At 43.2% G+C, this 22,363-nt stretch overlaps 13 non-coding genes across 13 annotated transcripts; all 13 read left to right on the top strand.

Annotated features, from left to right (window-relative positions):
- Positions 1–17,162: 17,162 nt before the first annotated feature.
- Positions 17,163–17,235, top strand: Trnat-ggu. Its single transcript has one exon. It is a non-coding gene; the product is annotated as a tRNA-Thr (tRNA).
- Positions 17,236–18,065: 830 nt separating this feature from the next.
- Positions 18,066–18,138, top strand: Trnat-ggu. Its single transcript has one exon. It is a non-coding gene; the product is annotated as a tRNA-Thr (tRNA).
- A 228-nt stretch (positions 18,139–18,366) lies between these two features.
- On the top strand, positions 18,367–18,439 carry Trnat-ggu. The gene has a single exon. It is a non-coding gene; the product is annotated as a tRNA-Thr (tRNA).
- A 228-nt stretch (positions 18,440–18,667) lies between these two features.
- Positions 18,668–18,740, top strand: Trnat-ggu. Its single transcript has one exon. It is a non-coding gene; the product is annotated as a tRNA-Thr (tRNA).
- Positions 18,741–18,969: 229 nt separating this feature from the next.
- Positions 18,970–19,042, top strand: Trnat-ggu. Its single transcript has one exon. It is a non-coding gene; the product is annotated as a tRNA-Thr (tRNA).
- A 228-nt stretch (positions 19,043–19,270) lies between these two features.
- Trnat-ggu lies at positions 19,271–19,343 on the top strand. Its single transcript has one exon. It is a non-coding gene; the product is annotated as a tRNA-Thr (tRNA).
- Positions 19,344–19,571: 228 nt separating this feature from the next.
- Positions 19,572–19,644, top strand: Trnat-ggu. The gene has a single exon. It is a non-coding gene; the product is annotated as a tRNA-Thr (tRNA).
- Positions 19,645–19,872: 228 nt separating this feature from the next.
- Trnat-ggu lies at positions 19,873–19,945 on the top strand. The gene has a single exon. It is a non-coding gene; the product is annotated as a tRNA-Thr (tRNA).
- Positions 19,946–20,173: 228 nt separating this feature from the next.
- Positions 20,174–20,246, top strand: Trnat-ggu. Its single transcript has one exon. It is a non-coding gene; the product is annotated as a tRNA-Thr (tRNA).
- Positions 20,247–20,475: 229 nt separating this feature from the next.
- Positions 20,476–20,548, top strand: Trnat-ggu. The gene has a single exon. It is a non-coding gene; the product is annotated as a tRNA-Thr (tRNA).
- Positions 20,549–21,078: 530 nt separating this feature from the next.
- Positions 21,079–21,151, top strand: Trnat-ggu. Its single transcript has one exon. It is a non-coding gene; the product is annotated as a tRNA-Thr (tRNA).
- A 229-nt stretch (positions 21,152–21,380) lies between these two features.
- On the top strand, positions 21,381–21,453 carry Trnat-ggu. Its single transcript has one exon. It is a non-coding gene; the product is annotated as a tRNA-Thr (tRNA).
- A 530-nt stretch (positions 21,454–21,983) lies between these two features.
- On the top strand, positions 21,984–22,056 carry Trnat-ggu. The gene has a single exon. It is a non-coding gene; the product is annotated as a tRNA-Thr (tRNA).
- The last annotated feature ends 307 nt before the right edge of the window (positions 22,057–22,363 follow it).

Below are 22,363 nucleotides of genomic sequence, written 5' to 3'. Positions count from 1 at the left end.
GAGTTATAAGGCCAGGGCGGCATAGTATAAATGGCTAATTTGTAATGATCAGTCAGCTTATTACAGAGATGTGCCAGTCTTCTTTCAGAAAACTAGATGGAGGTTCATCCTAGCATATTTTTATCCCGCGAATCTGAATATCCCGTTCGTTTTCCACAAAGATATAACTAAACGTGAGAAAACACAAAAAAACATCCTACCAATAGTGACATCGTAAGAAGACCTTTCGGCCGCCAAGCGTGTCGCTTAAGGGCCGCGCGTCCAATCTCAAGCTTTCTAGGTATATTCTCCCGCATTGGCACCAGTCGTGACACATTTTTCTGCCCTTTTAAAAAATAGCACGTGCGTGCATAGCTTTGATAGGTGCTGAAGATGCATGAGCAAAGATTTCAAAAGCCACTTTTGTGACGTCGCTCTCCAGGGAAGTGCTTTCACAGCGCTTTAAAAATGACTCTATGCAGCCTCGATTCATAAAATTACCAAATAATTTGCATATTTGAGATTCTGGAGGTCATATGAAGAAGATTTGAAAGTGTTTTCTCAAATACAAAACCGCTTCAGCCTCTCTCTAAGTATAGCATGTTCCTGAAATTTTTAATCAGTGAAAATAGACCCATGGTTCCAATTAGAAACTTGCTAAGCATCATCAAAACATACTAAATCAACTTTCTTTGTGAAGATATAAAACAAGAGCAGCATTTTATGGCGTTCTAAAAAAATGGTCAATTTGTACGCGTTTCCAGACTTTGGTTTCTTACCAGAGCGCATCTTTGCACCTGTGGTCCTGCTGCCCGGTGGCCGCAGTGCGAAGCCGCCCCCTCGCCTCCCTCGTAGGATGGAGGGAAGCAAGGCGCACGTGCGTTTCGTGTCTAAGGGGGAACAGGACCTTGGGCGCAGAGATGAGCTCTGATAAGAAACTGAAACCTAGAAACTCGTCCAAATAAAGCGTTTTTACAGAACGCGTAAAAGGCTACCCCTGCATTATATCGTTCTAAAAAGAGTTGATTTTGTGGTTTTCAATGACTCAGCAAGTTTTTAATTGAAACCATATTTTCATTTTCACTAATTAAAAAGTTAATTAACAAATTGTATTTAATTATCTGACTGATTGTTACGATTAGGTCCCTATACTACGTACGCCTGGCCATAACACTCGCCTGCACAAACCGCATTAATTTAGTTTTCACGACCTTTCTAAACATATATGTAAAGCTTAAAACTAAATCGCCCTGTACAACAGTGAAAAGGCGAAACCAGCATGTTGGAGCCATATGGCTCCACCTTGCTGGTATCGCCTTTTCGCTGGTATAGGTTGTCCCATATTACGTTATGCATGTATGGTTCCACACAGTTCCGCCATATTCCACTACGCTGGTATAGGATGTCCCATAATACGACACGCTTGTATGGTTCCGCCTACCTGTATCGTTCCGCCGTAATCCACTACACTGGATCCGCCGATTCGCTTGTATAGGATGTCCCATATTACGGTTACGCTTGTATGAGCCTTTTCCGACGTCTTTCCATCATCGAAATTTTCCAACAGGGACACACACACTTTTGTCGTCTGACACGGATTAAGTTTTTGTAGTCAAAACAGCGCGTTTCTTAACTTATATGTTTTTGTGTATATTTTCTAAACTCATGTCCCGTGGAAATATTTGGTAAAATTTCGATTGATTCTGTAATTCTCGTGCTGGGAATAATGCTAAATCAATTAATCATCTAAATGTTCAAAAACCCATCAAAGGGCACGGAGTTCATTAGGTCACAGGATAATTATCTGAGTGAGAAAATTTAGCACGAACTCACAAATACCAGCACTGATATTTTCAACAGCTACAATATCCTGTTACATTCAATTTGGATGAGAGACCCTGTCCCGGAAGCTACACTGAACTACACAATATTTATAAACTCCCTGGATCGGCCACGTTTGACAAATAATAAAATTTAAACTAACAATACCATTAGCTCAATAATTACGCTGTGAGACACATTTCTAGTTAAGAGAGAATCTGAACTTAACACCTCTGGTAACAAGCATTGTCCAAAACATAAGTTAGTTCCAGTTTCGTTCCTGAAGTAAAACGTGCCTCCTGACATAACTATTACATCCTTTCTTTGTGTTGTTTTCAGGATAGAAAGATGACCTGCGCGCACAACACCCTAACTTCCTTTTTAAAGCCGGAATAATATGTGTCGCTGACCGAAGCCAACAGACTAGACAGGCTCAGCAACTGAAACACCAGCAGGCATATCTGCGATCAATATAAACACCATTTTGTGAAACGAGCTGCGCCACCTATAGAGAGTTGGAGTCGCGAATACTTACGACGTCGTTGCACTCGAGTACCACAGCGGCCGCCGATTGAGGCAATACTGATTTCATTTATGCCGAGAGGTTGCGGTTGCTTCCGAAATGTTCCATTAGAAAGCCTGTATTAGAGAGTTTCCAACTGGTCGAAAGGGGTCATGTTGTTTATGGGCCGCATTTGGAAAGCAGCTGCGAGGAGGTGACGGAAGCCTTGATGTTCTGCAAACCTCTCTGCATTTCCCCCTGCTTTCCTCCTCGCAACTCGAAAACAAAGCGGATTATGGGTTGGCCGCAGACCGCCGCAGTACGTGCCCACCTTCAAATTATTGCAAAAGCTACCTACCGCTTGAGATGAACCATCTGTACAACCTAAGCTCTCCATGTTGTGCTCATGCTTCAGGTCGAGCTGCGTTTCCGTGGAAGACAAGGAAAAAGTGAGAGGAGGACAAAGTCTCAAACTTGGCTAAATATGTTAAACAGTGCGGTGAAGGCCAACCATTCATAATCAATTTGCGACCGCGCCGGGATTGTAGAGGCACATAAACGAAAGCATTTCTAGCTCGTCTTGAACAGCTGAGTAATGGTGCCATCTATTGGGAAGGCGGGATGTACATCAGCCACATCAAGGGACAATGCTCCCCGTACGCGAGCTTCAGGTAACGCGGTCGCCAATGTAGGCGGGGGTCGTGATATTGAGGTTCCACCGCTTCCACCAAAATTTCACGGGTTTCGTTGAAGCCTACGCTGTAATTCCTTCTCTTCTGCTCTTTCTTCTATCAAAGCGTCCTTTCTTTACTTTCCCGGTTACAACATGAATGAAATGCAGAATATGGAGCAACATATAAGACCTGGTAACATCAAGCGAGCATATAACAAGTGAATGCAATGAATTCCTAATGTGTTTATTGGAAGTCGAATGAAACAACAGCATGAAAATCCGTATGTCGAAGCGTGCTTCACACGGCCACTTGAGGCCCCACACTTGTGGCCAAATAACACACTATGCGAGAAACCCAATATATTGCAACGATGAACTGAATCAATAGATTTGCATTGTTGAGCGCCTTTATAATATATATCGATCTGTATGTTCACTTTGAATGCGCCACGCAACTGTGCTTTCCTTAACAAAACACATTATTTGCATAAATGTTCCAGCTAACAAATCATTGAGCCGCAGTTGAGCTTCTGGTGAACGAATACTCTTTATCAGCAAGAACTGAAAGGTATTGGAGAAAAACAGCAACGCATAGCTGTAATGCAATTGCAAAAACAAATCAAGGTGCCGATTCTTGCATTTGTTACATTATGCCTACACTGCCCGTACTCTTGTCAATCTCGCAGCACGCCGAAGGAAATAGCGCCCAAAGATCATTTCCAAAAAGAACACGAAAACCGACACACCAATACACGGCAATACAAACTGCGCCACACCAACAACATTCAGCGACTCCGGCAACGGCTCTATTTCTTTTTTTTTGGCTGAGAAACCCTGCAGAATATTTTAGCCATGTGAAACCAATCTGTCTCGTCAACTCTTTGAACGAGAGACCGAAAGGCCATCCTCAGACGGTAGTGCTTTCGGACAGGTACCCCGGCATAAAATAGCGCCAGTGGATCTTTTGACTCAGTCAATCCGGGGTAGAAAGAGCGCATGTAGCAGGCCACCGGTCTGACTGTGATGCAAAGCCGGCCTTTCTTTGAAGCGCATTTGAAGCAGTCATGGAACGTGCCCACTTCCGCCTGCGGATCAAGAGATCTCTGCAATTTTGTCAGGTAAGAATCAGGGACGTATGAGCTCCACGCCGTGCCTTTAATAACGCATGGTCGAATTGCGCCAGCATCCAAAGCCGTATCAAGTTTACTCAGATCGTCCACAATTGGTTCTGGATTGCGAGCGACCAGCCACGAAGTCAATTGGCCTTTAAAGTACACCGAAATGGAGAAGCTGCCCAGGACCCATGCTAGGACGACCATGCGGTGACTCGTACAGAAGCGGACAGAGGCTTGCAAAGCACAAGACGTCGAATAGAACGTCGCAACAAGAAAAAGCATTGTGTCGTTGGCCACGATTATCCCAGATGTAGTAGCATCTAATAAATCTGTAACATCGAGAGTGATGAAGCAAAATGCGAGACATAGGAGCAAAAAAATCAGCGACCGCTTCGACCCTTCGAGGGCATACTTTGGAGTGACTGGAATTGTGCCTCATTCCTTCACATAGAATGTGATCGCTTCGATATTGTTGAGTATTGGTACATCATAATCTATAAGCAGTTCCCTAAAGACTTGCTCAACGATCATAAACATATAAATTTTCTTCGCCCAGTAATTGGGCTCACTATCCCCTTCTGATAATACTGTCGTTACTAGTGTTGCGTTGAGGAGAATCAGTGCCTGTAGTAGTAGTTTTAGTCTGGACTGACGGCAAGTGGTGAAGCCCTTAGATGCGCTGGACCACGCACTGCAGGCTATGCTTACCGGCTTCCCGGAAAACGAAAGGACACTACGGGGGAAACTTTCCCCTGGATGATAATTTAAAGGGGCCCACCAACAATTTTTTGTCCGGTTTGAAGTTCGCGCTGAAACGAAGCTTCATGAAAGCAGGAACACCGACGAAAAAAAATATTACAGAAATTCGCAATATTTTGTGTATTATTTTAAAACTAAATATTGGAGAAAACAACTTTAAATAAGCAAAACATTGCGCTTCATGACGTAAAAAGAAACAGTTTAGCGATTGGAGCAAAGCGGTTGGCCAATGGGAGCAAAGGGTCGGCCCGGGCGACTGGAAAAGCGTCGGCCCGGTCGGCTCGTCGGCCATTAGGCCTAGCTGCAACCATCGTAGCTTTGGGATCGGGTTGCCATCATCGATGAATTTACCCGGCTTATCGGATTTTCGAGTGCGGAGCTGGGTGTCGCGCCGTACGAGGACACTCCACGCAAGCGCCGCGACGCGTCTCTACCTCAGTCCGCTTCGACTGCCGCGGAAGACTCGTCTCCCGCAACTCCGCCACCGGAGCCACCTCGGCGAGTAGGAGCTACAAACTGGTGAGCGGTCCCTTTGGGCAAAAGCTGGGTCCCGTCGCCGCACTTCACTCGAACAGTGAAAAGTCTGTCACAGCATTAAAAGAAATTAAGGGCTCCCCTGGCTCCTCTTACTGCTTTTAGTTGATCGGGACCGGGGGCACACAAGTGAAAATAGGATGCGCGTTGACTGCACGGATCACTTGTTGTCTGCTCGCCATGGTACGTCGCGGACGCCGCTGGGAGACGCGCATGAGCGACAAGCCGTTGTTTTCGCCCTTTTTGAACTTTACTTCGCAACTTTATTAGCTCTATAAAAATGACTTGTTAGAGAAATAATGACGGCTAACGTGTGATATACTTTATTTCGCTTCAAAATTCCTAGGACGGCTCTCGCCAATCACGAAACCCATAGAGTTATTATAATGTACGCTAGAGGTTCAACTGGCGCTAGTGTCTATGCGACTTCCGTGACGCAAATTGAAGCAGACAGCAACCAGTCTACTTTTGCGGTGCTCGTGTGCATTTCTATGGGAAAACGCGCATGCATTTTTTCTCTTCGCCGGAAAATAACACGGAACACTTTGGTTATTTGGGTCGTACCGAATAGTATGTACCTTGATTAACACTGTGAAAGTGTAATTGCTTAAGTTAGCGCATTTTTATTCATCAGTGAACGATGTTTATCTTCGCTACATTTCAGTCCCAAACGTGTATTCCGCAGCAGGTGTGTAAAAACAAGCGACGATTCAAAGCAAAATTACAATCGAAACGAATATAGAGTGGGTTCAAGGCTCGCCAACATTCCGGTGACGATTGTATATTGGTAATATGCCAGTCCTGTCACTATATAAAAATGATCCCGTGGTGCATGAGCGGATAAAAACCTTCAAAACGTAGATAATAAAGTCCGTGGGCTATGAAAGATGTCTCTTCGTATTGTTTTCTCTGCCGGGCGGCTTTTATCGCGCACTTGTTCTCAAAGATGTCTAGCGCGCGGGTGATACTTTGAGCGTAGAACAAGCAGCTTCGCTCAGGGCAGAAAGAATAAAGCGGTACTTAGTTATTTAAAATCGGAATGGATTACGTGGCCTTCAATTTATTTTGATCGTACATGCACTGCGAGTTACTGATCCAGTGTTACTGCGTAGTTCTTGCCGCCGCTCTCGATTTTCCCGATGTCCCCCGTTCGTTTGGCATGTATATCCCCCATGCTGTAAATCGCCGACGCCGCGTTCGCGCTAAGTGTCTGACAGTGCACATAAATACACGTACGAAGCCGTTTTAGCACCGTTTTTAATGCGATGAATTCGAAAGAAAAACGCCGTAACTGACCAATTCTTTCGTCGGCCTGACTGAGAAATGTTCAAAACTACCTAGTACGTACGAATTATTTGGGATATTTGCTCTTATGATCGAGCGCAGAGAGAAAATGCACTCGCTTTTTCCCATAGAAATACATTACCGGAAGTCAATTTTCGACTGGTTGCTGTCTGCTTCAATTTGCGTCAGCACACTAGCGCCACTTGAACCTCTAGCGTACATTATAATAAGTCTATGACGAAACCCAGAGAATGTGACGTATAGGGAAAGGGAGCGCCGTTATGCGCGCGCATTCGGCACCTCGCGGCGCCACCGTCGAAGGAGGTGTTTCCGAGTTGTCAAATTAAAATATGATGCGCTAATATTTTAAAACTCTTTCGTTGTCCAGTGGGTTTCCGGGACGACTAGCGTGTAGAAACCGCAAAAAAAAGTTGACGCTCAAATACTGTTGGAGGGCCCCTTTAAAGAGTAATTGGTTTCGTGCAGTTGATATTTGCGTGACCGATTAGAACCCATATCAATGATTACCATTCCAGATTTCTGGAATTGCGCCGAAGCAACGCAACAACAAAGCCTCATCCGCTGACTACGAAACACGTAAGGGGAACGTAGGCATGTCTCGAAATGTCCGAACACAAGCCATTTCGTTCCATACCAAAACCTGTAGTGTTTGGGCACCGGGTCGATGCAGGCTTCTGGCGTTCCCCGATGACGGTATGTCATAAGGAGGGTCAGAACTCCGTACACAGCGTTGTCTTCAATGAGGGCCTTTAGTTTGCTCCAGTGCCCGCACCACCGTGTCCCTTTGACATCGAGGCTCTTCTGCCATTAAATATCTTGGGCACCCCAAGATCCGCCGCAGCAGACGAAAATGGCATCCTGGCCCCAGCGAGTCCAGTTTTGAAGGAATGAATTAAATTCTTGCGGTGATTCTTCGTAGCAGATCGCCACTGACTTATAGATGGCGTTACCTAAAACAAACAGACAGAGCCTGCTTCTCAAAGATTGGAGCATCATTTCGGCACTAGCGTGCTCTACTTCTGACTAAGCTTCATACAAAATAACCACGAACTACTATTCAGGTGTTTCAAATACCTTCCAGTGCGCGGCTCTTATACTGCGCTGTAATTGTCTTCTACCCAGACCAAGTTGAGTCAAATAATAGTCCTTGGACACGCAGAAAACAAGATGCTGTCCGGTGTTCAAAATGGTGAGCGCACGTTGAGTGGGCTGGGTACCTTCTGATGCAAAACGCTGAAGTGGAAACTTGAAAAACACGTAATCCGTTTGTTGATCTCAAATTATGTTATAGCGTGATATACTCCGTTGATTATGTTGTCACTGTCCGAAGTTGTTATTCAAAGAATATTGAAAGACGCTATCCTTAAGTGTACCCCAATCTTTTGGTAAATAATAATTTTATGCTCATTTCTAAGGTAAAATTGGAATTTATAAAGTGGATCTTCTTTAATGATTTTTTCACGCTGCTTTATGAAGACGGTTTCAGTCGATATCAGACCTCAGCACGCCGGTGCGGGAAGAAGCCAAGATTGCTCTGAAGACTGCCGGGTTGCATTTTATAATATATAAATTTTCAGATTGGAGCACCATATTGTCACTAGCGTCACCTACTTCTGCTGAGTTTGATAATAAATGACAATGAATTAACGTTCATGCGTTGAGAATGCCAGCCAGCGCGCGGTTCTTATACTGAGGTGTAATTGCCTTCCACGTGGACCTTATTGAGCGAACTCCCGTTCCTTGAACACGCAGGAAACAAGATGTTGTTCCGTGCAGAAAATAGCGCACGCACGTTGTGTGTACTGAGTACCTTCTGATGTTGCACGTTGATATGGAAATTAAAACCCGGAATCGGTTCATTGATGGCAAATTATGTTATAGTGTGACACACTTCAGTGTTTATGCTATGACTGTCTCAAGTTATTTTTGCAAGAATACTGAAAGAAACTATTCTTGAGTGTGTCCATATTGTTTGGTATAAAATATTTTTATGCTTATTTTGAAAGCAAAATTATAATAGATAATGTGTCTCTTTAATCATTTCTTTTTGCTGCTTTCTAAAGACAGTTTCAGTCGATATCAGATCTCAGCACGCAGGTGCGATAATATGCCATGGATACACTAAAGATGGCCGCGTTGTATTTTATGTTAATTAAATGTCATGCTACATACCGCTTAATTCAGTGCAACCCCATTACTTATGTGCTTTCTTTAAAGCATAACTGTCAGAATCTACACTGCCCGTCGACTGGAGAAATGCTCGTGCAATTCAAATATTCAGTACAAATAGTCCGTCCAGCGCGTGTAACCAGTGCCCGATCTCAAGTACATTGACAAGTTCTCAATGTATAGAAACATTGGTGTATCGAAGTGTCAGGCAGTTTATAGAAACAGAATTATTGTCGATCGTACAGCACAGCCTATTGCACGATGTATCAACTGTTATGCACCTGCTTACGAGGGTCTTGACCTTGCACTTGCTGTCGGTAACAGGGAACATATCGATGCAATATTCTTGGAATTTCACAAAACATTTCGTAAGGTTTTGACAACAAAACTCAATACGGCGTTTTGAGATACAATTGACGAACCATGTCCGGTAACCAATTTCAATTTTAATGAAAACCAAAATATTTTGCTGGCTCCATTCTCAGAAAAATAAAATGAATCCATGTTTTGGAAAAAAAGTTTTTCTTTGCAAAAACAAATTGTAATCACCCTCTCAGTCACGTGCGCGTTTAGTGCATCGCGCGATGTTGACATTTCGGGCGGCTTCGCCAAAAAAAAAACTGTTCTGAATTTTGGTCTAGAAATATTTACTGAAACATTAGGCATAGGAAGGATTGACAAATAGCATTAATCACCGAATATTAGGGTCGTTACTTTGAGAAAACAAAATCGCGAATACGGCAGATTGCGCAATAATGCTCAGGATTAAAGTTTTTTTTGTCTGTATCTATCACAACTAACGCCTGCAAATTATGCCGGTGTGTTGCCCTTTATAGAGATCATCTTTGCGTGAAATATTGTTGTATCGACTAGAGAGAGAAATTTACAAGAATTGCTCACACATGAGTATTCAACTAAATATGCATTCTTTTGAAAATTATTATATAAAATAAATTTTTAATATTTGTTGAAATCTAAGAAATTAACATTCAAATTATTTACTAACAGAATCTACGAAAAGATAAGACAATATTTGTGAGGCTTTTAATTTATGAAGTGATAAATATGGCCAAATTAACCCTAACGCGGCTGCCATAAATGGGGCGTGCACATACCCGTTCTTCGCAAATTTGTTTATTATTAAAGAGCGTAAAGATTCTACGGGGTGGTCAGGAAAAGTCAAATTGAGAGCACAGAGGTGGAGGGTAGTTTTGAAGGCAAAAATTTCTAATACATTTTCGTACAATCGACCCAACAATGCCCATAGGGTGGAACCCTGTGACGTGCTTTGAGGTGCCTGTTTCAAGAGCCGGCGTGTAGCGTCTCCGTCTACGCGACGTAAAGGATGCAAGCGGAGTTATTTTGCAAACAGATCAGCCTACAACCTTGGCGGTAACATGATGTAGGAGGTAGGGCGCGACAAATCCTGTGCCGCCTATGAGCGCCAATAGATCGGCCGCCGCGGAAGTCCGCGCAACGCAAAGAAAATAAAGATACGGAAAAAAAAAATTCGATTGACTGAGATTGCTTGTTTTGGAGCGATTTGAGATGAAATGAAAAGAAAATGTCCGTTCGATAGTTTCTTCTTCTTTTTATTAAAAGATCTATTTTCATTGTAAAACCGCAAAGACATATTCAAACTCTTTTTTTTCCAAAATAAAATCTCTTTTGTTGGACAAAAAATCACAAAGTTGCTGTCGGTACTCTCGCACGCTTTTTGAGGCTTGCTTGAAACCGTTCATTTGGATATTCAAAAGGAAAACTGTTGTAGGTCTATTATTTTTTGTGCGGAAACTGTATATAAAATTAAACGAGGTAAATATGTATTATATATTACAAAGCAATTTAGAGCTTCATTAATCCAGATCCTAAAAGGCTGGAAAATCACCTTTTTAGCATGATTTGGACACGTTTGTTCAATATTCGCATAAATATTCACTAAATATGAAAACGCCGACCTTTTGAAAACAAAGAAGGAATACACTGAGATGTAGACAGGTTACCGATCTCGTATAATTGGAAATTCAGTTTGAAATGAAGGCCATCTTAACATTCCTCTTCTCTTCACAGATCAAGGCTCATTATATGCCTTATCATGTCCCTCAAAAATGTTTTTTTTTTATATTGTTTTTGTAGTTATGAATTTACAGAGCGCAAAATGTGCAGAATCGCCGTAACGGGACAGAAAGAAAATTGGACGTAGTCGATTTGAAACAAGGGCAAGAAAGGAGTTGAAAGATAAAGGAAGTCTGTGAAGAGAAAGCACAGTGACAGGAGAACGTCAAATATTACAATTTATACATAAGATTACAGGTGAGTTTGAAACACAAATCAACTATATTTAAATACAGATTTCTCGGATCAGTGAATTTCGGAGCCTACTTTTTGTAGGGAGGCTCGGCTGCTGATGACCAAGTTTAAATAGTGATAAGAGAGAACACATGTTTAAAAATGTACAATTGAAACAAGTTTAATGAATCAAGATCCAGTGCTCACATTCGGCGCTTCTCGCGTGCATTCTTTCTGCCGGATGCTGATCTGAGTTGGTCACGGCGCTCTCCTGGCACTCCGATGAAAACATTTTTTTTCCCGTTTTGTCTGTAGCAATCACTGTACGTTTCCTCTCAGTGACATCGCAAGCTCGCGACCGCGATCTGCTTTTCGCTGACATAGGAGACTTTTCTTTCAAGTATACATATATTTTTTCTGCGTCTACTGACAATTGACAGACTGAAATGCACGGACAAAAGAAATTGAGTCCCACTCTTTTGCTTTCATGTTCCTGAACACTTTGACGTCAGCTTTCGGCAACTGGGTTAGTTTCAGGTTTTGCAGTTTAGTGTTCAGTGGGGAAACCATCTATGACGGCCACTTGATCACCTACGTGGTAGGCTGTCGTAGGTTGTAAAACTTTGCCTGGTGTTTAACATGACCCCCGATTCCATCGCAGGTACTCTTGCCATGTCCTGTTCCGTAAAAAAATCCACTTCGCTGACGTGTACTTGTTGCTCTGCAACTCGTGTAGTTGGGAGTGGTTCTTAAAGTGGCTTGCTGCAGCATGAGCATAGAAAAATGGGATTTCACGATTCACCAAACCGTTGTCATATAATTTAAGTTACAGACAATCTCATTCAATCGCAATTATTTTTTTTAATAATCTCTACTAACACACACATATATATATACTTTTTCGCGTTGTCCGGTTTTTAAAGGCGGCGCAGGTTCAGGTTCTACCGCGCGCTACCTCCTGTATCTTGTTGAATCCAAGGTTGTAGGCTGATCTGTTTGCATAGTCGCGTCGGTTGATTATTTGCGTGGCTTAGACGGAGACGCTACACGAAGGCTGTTGAAACAGGCACTGCGAAGCATGTTGCACTGTGGCGCCTCTCGATCAATCCGGCCCATTGACATTTTTGGGCCGATTGTACATAAATGTATTGGGATTTTTCCCTTCAAAACTACCGTCGACCTCTGTGCTGTCAGTTTGTATTTTTGACCACCTCGTAGCCTTTTTACGCTTTTTAATAATAGTAAAATTGGTAACAATTTTTATGTGCGCGCCCCATTTATGGCAAACACGTTAGCGTCAATTTGGTCATATTTCTCTCTTCATAACTTCGAAACCAAACAAATATTCAATTACGTTTTTGCAGATTCTGCGAGCACATGTTATAACGTTAATTCCGGAGAGTTTAAAAAAAATCTAAGGGTGGCGTTTTGTTTCTAAGTGATTTTTAAAATAATGCATAATTAGTTAAATTATCCTGTTAAGGTATTGTAAATTTCTCCCGTTTACCAGGACAACATCATTTCATGCACAGATGAACTTTATAGAGGGAAACACCGGCAAAGTTCGAAAACGTGAGACTCTAAAATGTAGTGCGTTATTGCGCAATATGCCGTATTCGCGGTTTCGTTTCTGAAAATGACGACCCTGATACTCGGTGATCAATACTTTTTGTCAATCCTTTCTGTGCCTAATTTGTCATTAAATATTTTGAGGCTCGTAGCCAGAACAGTTTTTTGTGGAGAAGCCGCCCGACGTGCCAACGTCGTGCGACACGTGAAACGTGCACGCGACTAAGAGGTTGCGCACGTTTTGTTTTCCAAAGACAATTTTTGTATAGCAATGATTGGTTTTATTTTTCTGGGCATAGAGCCAGTAGTGTTTTTTTTTTCATGAAAATTAAAAATGATCCCTGAACACGGTTGTTTGATCTTATTTGAAAACGCCCTACGGAAACTTTAAGCGCTTAAACTCTTTGACATCTCGACTGACTTCACTATCTTTTATATAAGAGCCAAATTCCTTGCGTGTAAATTGATATTTACTCCTTCCTCACTCTTCGAGTCTCGTCGGGATTGCCTCTAGGGCCGGTTTTTATTTCAATATAGTATTTTTCCGCTTGCACTCGCCTCCGACCGCCATGTAGGCATATCCAGTATGGGCGACAAAAATATATTAAAACGCTTCAACCTGCAAATATTAAAAAATAAAGGGGAGAACAAGCGAGAATGGGTGACGGTTACGCTTATCTCCTAAATGCATTCTATTGGCGTGGCGACGGCGAAGCAATGTTTTCGCCCATACTGGTAGTGACGATATTTCAAGATGGCGGCGCCCTTGTGAAAGAGGTAATATATATGAACAAAACGTTCGGGCGCAAACATGCTGGCGGAGGTTTAACAGCTCCGGAAAAAAAACGAGACTCGGGGGAAAAACGTTCAACATAACACGAAGTCTGTGTGTTGTGCTGTTCTTTTTTTCCCCCCGTCTCGGGGTTTTGTCTAAAATATTATATGTGTGGTTTATCTCATATCAGGCACAAATTGGGGGTTGAATTTTTAATTTTGACGAAAAAATATATGTTTTTGGGAAATCCCTTCTGCCAGAGGGAGTGCAAACCGCAAGTTTGGGCGATTTTTCGTTGTCGAGTTATGGACATTTTAAGCAGCCGAGGCACAAACTGACCTTTTTTTCGCATGTCGGAGATGTCATGTTTCGCCTCTTTCTACTTTTTGCCTTTTTTGGTAGTGAAATGTAGAAGTTTTGGGCCAGTTTCTGAGTAAGGGTTACTTATGGTCAATAACTTTATTTCGATAATTTATCTTTACGTTTGTTTTAAATATTGTCAAATTGTGTCCATTTCACAATATCTGTAGAAGTTTGACCAGCTCTTCCGCGTGACTTATTTGAGATATAGTAACATATTTAGAATTTTTGAAAACCTGAGAAATGTCCACTGAAAACAAATTTAATGTTGAGTGTAAAAGAAAAAAAAAGGCAGTGTATTTTCGTAAAAAAAGAACATATTAAAAATTTTCGATAATTGGAGCTTGCTTTTCTAAAAAAAGCACATTTTATTTCGCTGATCTTTTTCTATAGTTAGCCATTGGAGTGCTTTATCAGGTAATATAAAAAGGAAATGTAATATTTTGTTTGTATGGCAGCTATTAAAGCTTGAAATGAATTTTGTTTGACAGTTTTGTCAGTAAATCAACTTACTAGCAAAACACAAAAAATTCAAAACTGACGCCTCTTTTTTTAGTAGATACCTTTGAACACACTTACTCTCTGATAAATATTTTAACGCGATTATTTATATGAAATATAATTTATAAATTTTCCAGTATAACATTTTTGGACGATATTCGTCGAAGTTTACCAGGTCTTCCGCGTGACCTATATGAGGTATCTTAACATATTTAGTGTTTTCAGAAAGTCTATAGTATACTCCTTTATATGATAACAAATTTAATGCATTGTATAAAAGTCAAAGGGCAGTATTTTCTCGTAAAGCAAGGACTTTTTAAAAACAAATGTGCAAATTGGAAGTAGATATTCTGAAGAACCTACCTTTTATTCGGCTAATTGGTTTTCTCTAGCTTTCTATTGCAGTGCTTTATACAGTAAAAAAAAAGAGAAAATGTAATATTTTGTTCAAATGACGCTTCTCAAAGCTTACATCTTGGTTTTTGTTCACTTGTTGCCCAATAATACAAGCGACTCACAAAAATACAAGCGACTCATAACTAACGCCTCTGAAATTTTAGTAGCTACCTGTATATTCCTTTTGTAAAAGAGGATGCAAACCATGAAATATGCTAATAAAGCGTCTCAGTGATAATATATTTCATGCTTTTTTTTTCGTTTTTAATAACGTCTTTGCAACACTATTTTACAGAGTTCAGCAAGCTGCGCTGTGTGACCTAATCAATATATGTTTGTGATGTTTACATCACCGTATAAAGTTCCAATTAGCTCTTTTTGTTGAATATAATTTGAATCTTTTGCACTAAACATATGACGCGTAACATTTGCCTAAAACAAATATTTAGAAAAACTTGCAAGTTTGGGGTCGATTTCCTGAACAACCCACCTTTGATTTCTTTCGTGTTTTATTCAGTTAGTTAATACAGTATTCTGTCAGGAACTACCAACAGAAATTGTAATTTGGTGTTTGTATGGCCAATATTAGGACTCGAATCTCCTGCTATGAGAGTTTTGAAAGATACTTCGCACAGACGCTCAGCTGAGCGGAAGTTTGACCTATGTGAGGTTTTGTATTAAATGTTAGTGCTTGCCTCTATTACTGAGCGTAAAAGCCAGTGAAGCAACAATAATATTCCTAACAATATTTATTTACTTGGCACTGGGTGATTTGCAAGGCGTGTGAGCTTCGCCCTATGTATTGACGGAGACGATACTTAACATCTAGACTCCCGGACAAACTTAAGTCAAGAGGAAAAAGTCTAAGTAACCCGGCATGAATCACTCAAAATAGAAATGAAACCTAAACACATCACTAAAACATTCGAAGGCTTGCACGTTACGGAATGCTCGTTATTTCACGGAAGAGTTCGTATGTGCACAAAACAAACTGTAATCACCAAGCGCCAGATACAAAATCGTACATATGTATATGCAGTGCATATCTGTTTGACATTAGAAAATATGTCTATAACATATCAAGTTCGGTATTTCAAACTCAAAGACGAAAGCAAAAGGCCCCAGCGGGATTCTCTAACGATCCGCATTCCCCCGTATTGAGAGAAAGTAACCGCTGGGTGCCCGCACCTGTGGATACGAACTTCTAAGTAACATTTTTTAACTGCAGTTCTCCGAATTTTATTAATGCATATGGTTGGATTTTGAGGTAACTGCTAACAACAAATAGAAAACCTTACATAAGCTCAGCAGAGCGCCTGCGTCATGTGAGTGACGTCATCAGTGGCGATGACCTCAACGGGGGGTCACGTGACCTGGGTAACCATCGTGACCCTCGTGAGGGTAACCCTAGTACCCCTTGTGAGGGCGACTCTCGTGACCCTCGTGAGGGTAACCCTCGTGACCCTCATGAGGGTAGCTGTCATAACCCTCGTGACCCTCGTGAGGGTAACTCTCGTAACCCTCGTGACCCTCGTGAGGGTAACTCTCGTGACCCTCCTAAGGGTAACTCTCATAACCCTCGTGACCCTCGTGAGGGTAACTCTCATAACCCTCGTAACCCTCGTAAGGGTTACGAGGGTTAGTAACTCTCGTAACCCTCGTGAGGGTTACGAGGGTTAGTAACCCTCGTAGCCCTCGTGAGGGTAACCCTCGTAAGATTAACCCTCGTAACCCTCGTAACCCTCACGAGGGTTACGAGGGTTACTCGCGGTTACGCCGACGCCGACGGCGACGCCGACGCCGCTCAAGCCGGGAACGGCGCCTAAGAGCTGCGCTCTAATAATCCCTGGAGAAGGGGAACAAAGGGACAAAGGGCAGACATAAATCTCCAAACACAGCTAGGTGACTGGTGAGCGGCCGAAAAAATCCGCCTGGTCTGTCCTTTGTCCCTTTGTTCCCCTTCTCCAGGGATTATTTTCGTCATTCTTGTCCAGCTCGCTTGCCCCTTTGCATTTAATTGCATTATAATTATAACATTAAATTGCAAGCTTCACCCTTGTTGGTGTTAGACTGGTGGCAGCTGATAAAACCGGTTTGCTCTACTGACGTCTAATTCTTGGTTAGCTCAGTTGGTAGAGCGCTCCACGGGTAATGGAGATGTCCCGGGTTCGATACCCGGACCAGGCGGATTTTTTCGGTCGTTCACCAGTCACCTAGCTGTGTTTGGAGATTTATGTCCCTCCTTTGTCCCTTTGTTCCCCTTCTCCAGGGATTATTTTCGTCATTCTTGTCCAGCTCGCTTGCACCTTTGTATTTAATTGCATTATAATTATAACATTAAATTGCAAGCTTCACCCTTGTTGGTGTTAGACTGGCGGCAGCTGATAAAACCGGTTTGCTCTACTGACGTCTAACCCCTGGTTAGCTCAGTTGGTAGAGCGCTCCACGGGTAATGGAGATGTCCCGGGTTCGATACCCGGACCAGGCGGATTTTTTCGGTCGTTCACCAGTCACCTAGCTGTGTTTGGAGATTTATGTCCGTCCTTTGTCCCTTTGTTCCCCTTCTCCAGGGATTATTTTCGTCATTCTTGTCCAGCTCGCTTGCACCTTTGCATTTAATTGCATTATAATTATAACATTAATTTGCAAGCTTCACCCTTGTTGGTGTTAGACTGGTGGCAGCTGATAAAACCCGTTTGCTCTACTGACGTCTAACCCCTGGTTAGCTCAGTTGGTAGAGCGCTCCACGGGTAATGGAGATATCCCGGGTTCGATACCCGGATCAGGCGGATTTTTTCGGTCGTTCACCAGTCACTTAGCTGTGTTTGGAGATTTATGTCCGTCCTTTGTCCCTTTGTTCCCCTTCTCCAGGGATTATTTTCGTCATTCTTGTCCAGCTCGCTTGCCCCTTTGCATTTAATTGCATTATAATTATAACATTAAATTGCAAGCTTCACCCTTGTTGGTGTTAGACTGGTGGCAGCTGATAAAACCCGTTTGCTCTACTGACGTCTAACCCCTGGTTAGCTCAGTTGGTGGAGCGCTCTACGGGTAATGGAGATGTCCCGGGTTCGATACCCGGACCAGGCGGATTTTTTGGGTCGTTCATCAGCCACCTAGCTGTGTTTGGAGATTTATGTCCGTCCTTTGTCCCTTTGTTCCCCTTCTCCAGGGTTCATTTTCGTCATTCTTGTCCAGCTCGCTTGCACCTTTGCATTTAATTGCATTATAATTATAACATTAAATTGCAAGCTTCACCCTTGTTGGTGTTAGACTGGTGGCAGCTGATAAAACCCGTTTGCTCTACTGACGTCTAACCCCTGGTTAGCTCAGTTGGTAGAGCGCTCTACGGGTAATGGAGATGTCCCGGGTTCGATACCCGGACCAGGCGGATTTTTTCGGTCGTTCACCAGTCACCTAGCTGTGTTTGGAGATTTATGTCCGTCCTTTGTCCCTTTGTTCCCCTTCTCCAGGGATTATTTTCGTCATTCTTGTCCAGCTCGCTTGCACCTTTGCATTTAATTGCATTATAATTATAACATTAAATTGCAAGCTTCACCCTTGTTGGTGTTAGACTGGTGGCAGCTGATAAAACCCGTTTGCTCTACTAACGTCTAACCCCTGGTTAGCTCAGTTGGTAGAGCGCTCCACGGGTAATGGAGATGTCCCGGGTTCGACACCCGGACCAGGCGGATTTTTTCGGTCGTTCATCAGTCACCTAGCTGTGTTTGGAGATTTATGTCCGTCCTTTGTCCCTTTGTTCCCCTTCTCCAGGGATTATTTTCGTCATTCTTGTCCAGCTCGCTTGCACCTTTGCATTTAATTGCATTATAATTATAACCTTAAATTGCAAGCTTCACCCTTGTTGGTGTAAGACTGGTGGCAGCTGATAAAACCCGTTTGCTCTACTAACGTCTAACCCCTGGTTAGCTCAGTTGGTAGAGCGCTCTACGGGTAATGGAGATGTCCCGGGTTCGATACCCGGACCAGGCGGATTTTTTCGGTCGTTCATCAGTCACCTAGCTGTGTTTGGAGATTTATGTCCGTCCTTTGTCCCTTTGTTCCCCTTCTCCAGGGTTCATTTTCGTCATTCTTGTCCAGCTCGCTTGCACCTTTGCATTTAATTGCATTATAATTATAACATTAAATTTGCAAGCTTCACCCTTGTTGGTGTTAGACTGGTGGCAGCTGATAAAACCCGTTTGCTCTACTGACGTCTAACCCCTGGTTAGCTCAGTTGGTAGAGCGCTCTACGGGTAATGGAGATGTCCCGGGTTCGATACCCGGACCAGGCGGATTTTTTTGGTCGTTCATCAGTCACCTAGCTGTGTTTGGAGATTTATGTCCGTCCTTTGTCCCTTTGTTCCCCTTCTCCAGGGTTCATTTTCGTCATTCTTGTCCAGCTCGCTTGCACCTTTGCATTTAATTGCATTATAATTATAACATTAAATTGCAAGCTTCACCCTTGTTGGTGTTAGACTGGTGGCAGCTGATAAAACCCGTTTGCTCTACTAACGTCTAACCCCTGGTTAGCTCAGTTGGTAGAGCGCTCCACGGGTAATGGAGATGCCCCGGGTTCGATACCCGGACCAGGCGGATTTTTTCGGTCGTTCATCAGTCAACTAGCTGTGTTTGGAGATTTATGTCCGTCCTTTGTCCCTTTGTTCCCCTTCTCCAGGGATTATTTTCGTCATTCTTGTCCAGCTCGCTTGCACCTTTGCATTTAATTGCATTATAATTATAACCTTAAATTGCAAGCTTCACCCTTGTTGGTGTTAGACTGGTGGCAGCTGATAAAACCCGTTTGCTCTACTGACGTCTAACCCCTGGTTAGCTCAGTTGGTAGAGCGCTCTACGGGTAATGGAGATGTCCCGGGTTCGATACCCGGACCAGGCGGATTTTTTCGGTCGTTCACCAGTCACCTAGCTGTGTTTGGAGATTTATGTCCGTCCTTTGTCCCTTTGTTCCCCTTCTCCAGGGATTATTTTCGTCATTCTTGTCCAGCTCGCTTGCACCTTTGCATTTAATTGCATTATAATTATAACATTAAATTGCAAGCTTCACCCTTGTTGGTGTTAGACTGGTGGCAGCTGATAAAACCCGTTTGCTCTACTAACGTCTAACCCCTGGTTAGCTCAGTTGGTAGAGCGCTCCACGGGTAATGGAGATGTCCCGGGTTCGATACCCGGACCAGGCGGATTTTTTCGGTCGTTCATCAGTCACCTAGCTGTGTTTGGAGATTTATGTCCGTCCTTTGTCCCTTTGTTCCCCTTCTCCAGGGATTATTTTCGTCATTCTTGTCCAGCTCGCTTGCACCTTTGCATTTAATTGCATTATAATTATAACCTTAAATTGCAAGCTTCACCCTTGTTGGTGTAAGACTGGTGGCAGCTGATAAAACCCGTTTGCTCTACTAACGTCTAACCCCTGGTTAGCTCAGTTGGTAGAGCGCTCTACGGGTAATGGAGATGTCCCGGGTTCGATACCCGGACCAGGCGGATTTTTTCGGTCGTTCATCAGTCACCTAGCTGTGTTTGGAGATTTATGTCCGTCCTTTGTCCCTTTGTTCCCCTTCTCCAGGGTTCATTTTCGTCATTCTTGTCCAGCTCGCTTGCACCTTTGCATTTAATTGCATTATAATTATAACATTAAATTTGCAAGCTTCACCCTTGTTGGTGTTAGACTGGTGGCAGCTGATAAAACCCGTTTGCTCTACTGACGTCTAACCCCTGGTTAGCTCAGTTGGTAGAGCGCTCTACGGGTAATGGAGATGTCCCGGGTTCGATACCCGGACCAGGCGGATTTTTTTGGTCGTTCATCAGTCACCTAGCTGTGTTTGGAGATTTATGTCCGTCCTTTGTCCCTTTGTTCCCCTTCTCCAGGGTTCATTTTCGTCATTCTTGTCCAGCTCGCTTGCACCTTTGCATTTAATTGCATTATAATTATAACATTAAATTGCAAGCTTCACCCTTGTTGGTGTTAGACTGGTGGCAGCTGATAAAACCCGTTTGCTCTACTAACGTCTAACCCCTGGTTATCTCAGTTGGTAGAGCGCTCCACGGGTAATGGAGATGCCCCGGGTTCGATACCCGGACCAGGCGGATTTTTTCGGTCGTTCATCAGTCAACTAGCTGTGTTTGGAGATTTATGTCCGTCCTTTGTCCCTTTGTTCCCCTTCTCCAGTGATTATTTTCGTCATTCTTGTCCAGCTCGCTTGCACCTTTGCATTTAATTGCATTATAATTATAACCTTAAATTTGCAAGTTTCACGCCTGTTGGTGTTAGACTGGTGGCAGCTGATAAAACCCGTTTGCTCTACTGACGTCTAACCCCTGGTTAGCTCAGTTGGTAGAGCTCTCCACGGGTAATGGAGATGTCCCGGGTTCGATACCCGGACCAGGCGGATTTTTTTGGTCGTTCATCAGTCACCTAGCTGTGTTTGGAGATTTATGTCCGTCCTTTGTCCCTTTGTTCCCCTTCTCCAGGGTTCATTTTCGTCATTCTTGTCCAGCTCGCTTGCACCTTTGCATTTAATTGCATTATAATTATAACATTAAATTTGCAAGCTTCACCCTTGTTGGTGTTAGACTGGTGGCAGCTGATAAAACCCGTTTGCTCTACTGACGTCTAACCCCTGGTTAGCTCAGTTGGTAGAGCGCTCTACGGGTAATGGAGATGTCCCGGGTTCGATACCCGGACCAGGCGGATTTTTTTGGTCGTTCATCAGTCACCTAGCTGTGTTTGGAGATTTATGTCCGTCCTTTGTCCCTTTGTTCCCCTTCTCCAGGGTTCATTTTCGTCATTCTTGTCCAGCTCGCTTGCACCTTTGCATTTAATTGCATTATAATTATAACATTAAATTGCAAGCTTCACCCTTGTTGGTGTTAGACTGGTGGCAGCTGATAAAACCCGTTTGCTCTACTAACGTCTAACCCCTGGTTAGCTCAGTTGGTAGAGCGCTCCACGGGTAATGGCGATGCCCCGGGTTCGATACCCGGACCAGGCGGATTTTTTCGGTCGTTCATCAGTCACCTAGCTGTGTTTGGAGATTTATGTCCGTCCTTTGTCCCTTTGTTCCCCTTCTCCAGGGATTATTTTCGTCATTCTTGTCCAGCTCGCTTGCACCTTTGCATTTAATTGCATTATAATTAGAACCTTAAATTTGCAAGCTTCACGCTTGTTGGTGTTAGACTGGTGGCAGCTGATAAAACCCGTTTGCTCTACTGACGTCTAACCCCTGGTTAGCTCAGTTGGTAGAGCTCTCCACGGGTAATGGAGATGTCCCGGGTTCGATACCCGGACCAGGCGGATTTTTTTGGTCGCTCACCAGTCACCTATCTGTGTTTGGAGATTTATGTCCGTCCTTTGTCCCTTTGTTCCCCTTCTCCAGGGATTATTTTCGTCATTCTTGTCCAGCTCGCTTGCACCTTTGCATTTAATTGCATTATAATTATAACCTTAAATTTGCAAGCTTCACCCTTGTTGGTGTTAGACTGGCGGCAGCTGATAAAACCGGTTTGCTCTACAGACGTCTAACCCCTGGTTAGCTCAGCTGGTAGAGCGCTCCACGTGTAATGGAGAGGTCCCGGGTTCGATACCCGGACCAGGCGGATTT

The sequence above is a fragment of the Ixodes scapularis genome, unplaced genomic scaffold (genome assembly GCF_016920785.2).
Source record: "Ixodes scapularis isolate PalLabHiFi unplaced genomic scaffold, ASM1692078v2 PGA_scaffold6__148_contigs__length_123643588, whole genome shotgun sequence".
Lineage (NCBI taxonomy): Eukaryota > Metazoa > Arthropoda > Arachnida > Ixodida > Ixodidae > Ixodes > Ixodes scapularis.
This window is presented reverse-complemented; position numbering and strand designations above follow the sequence as displayed.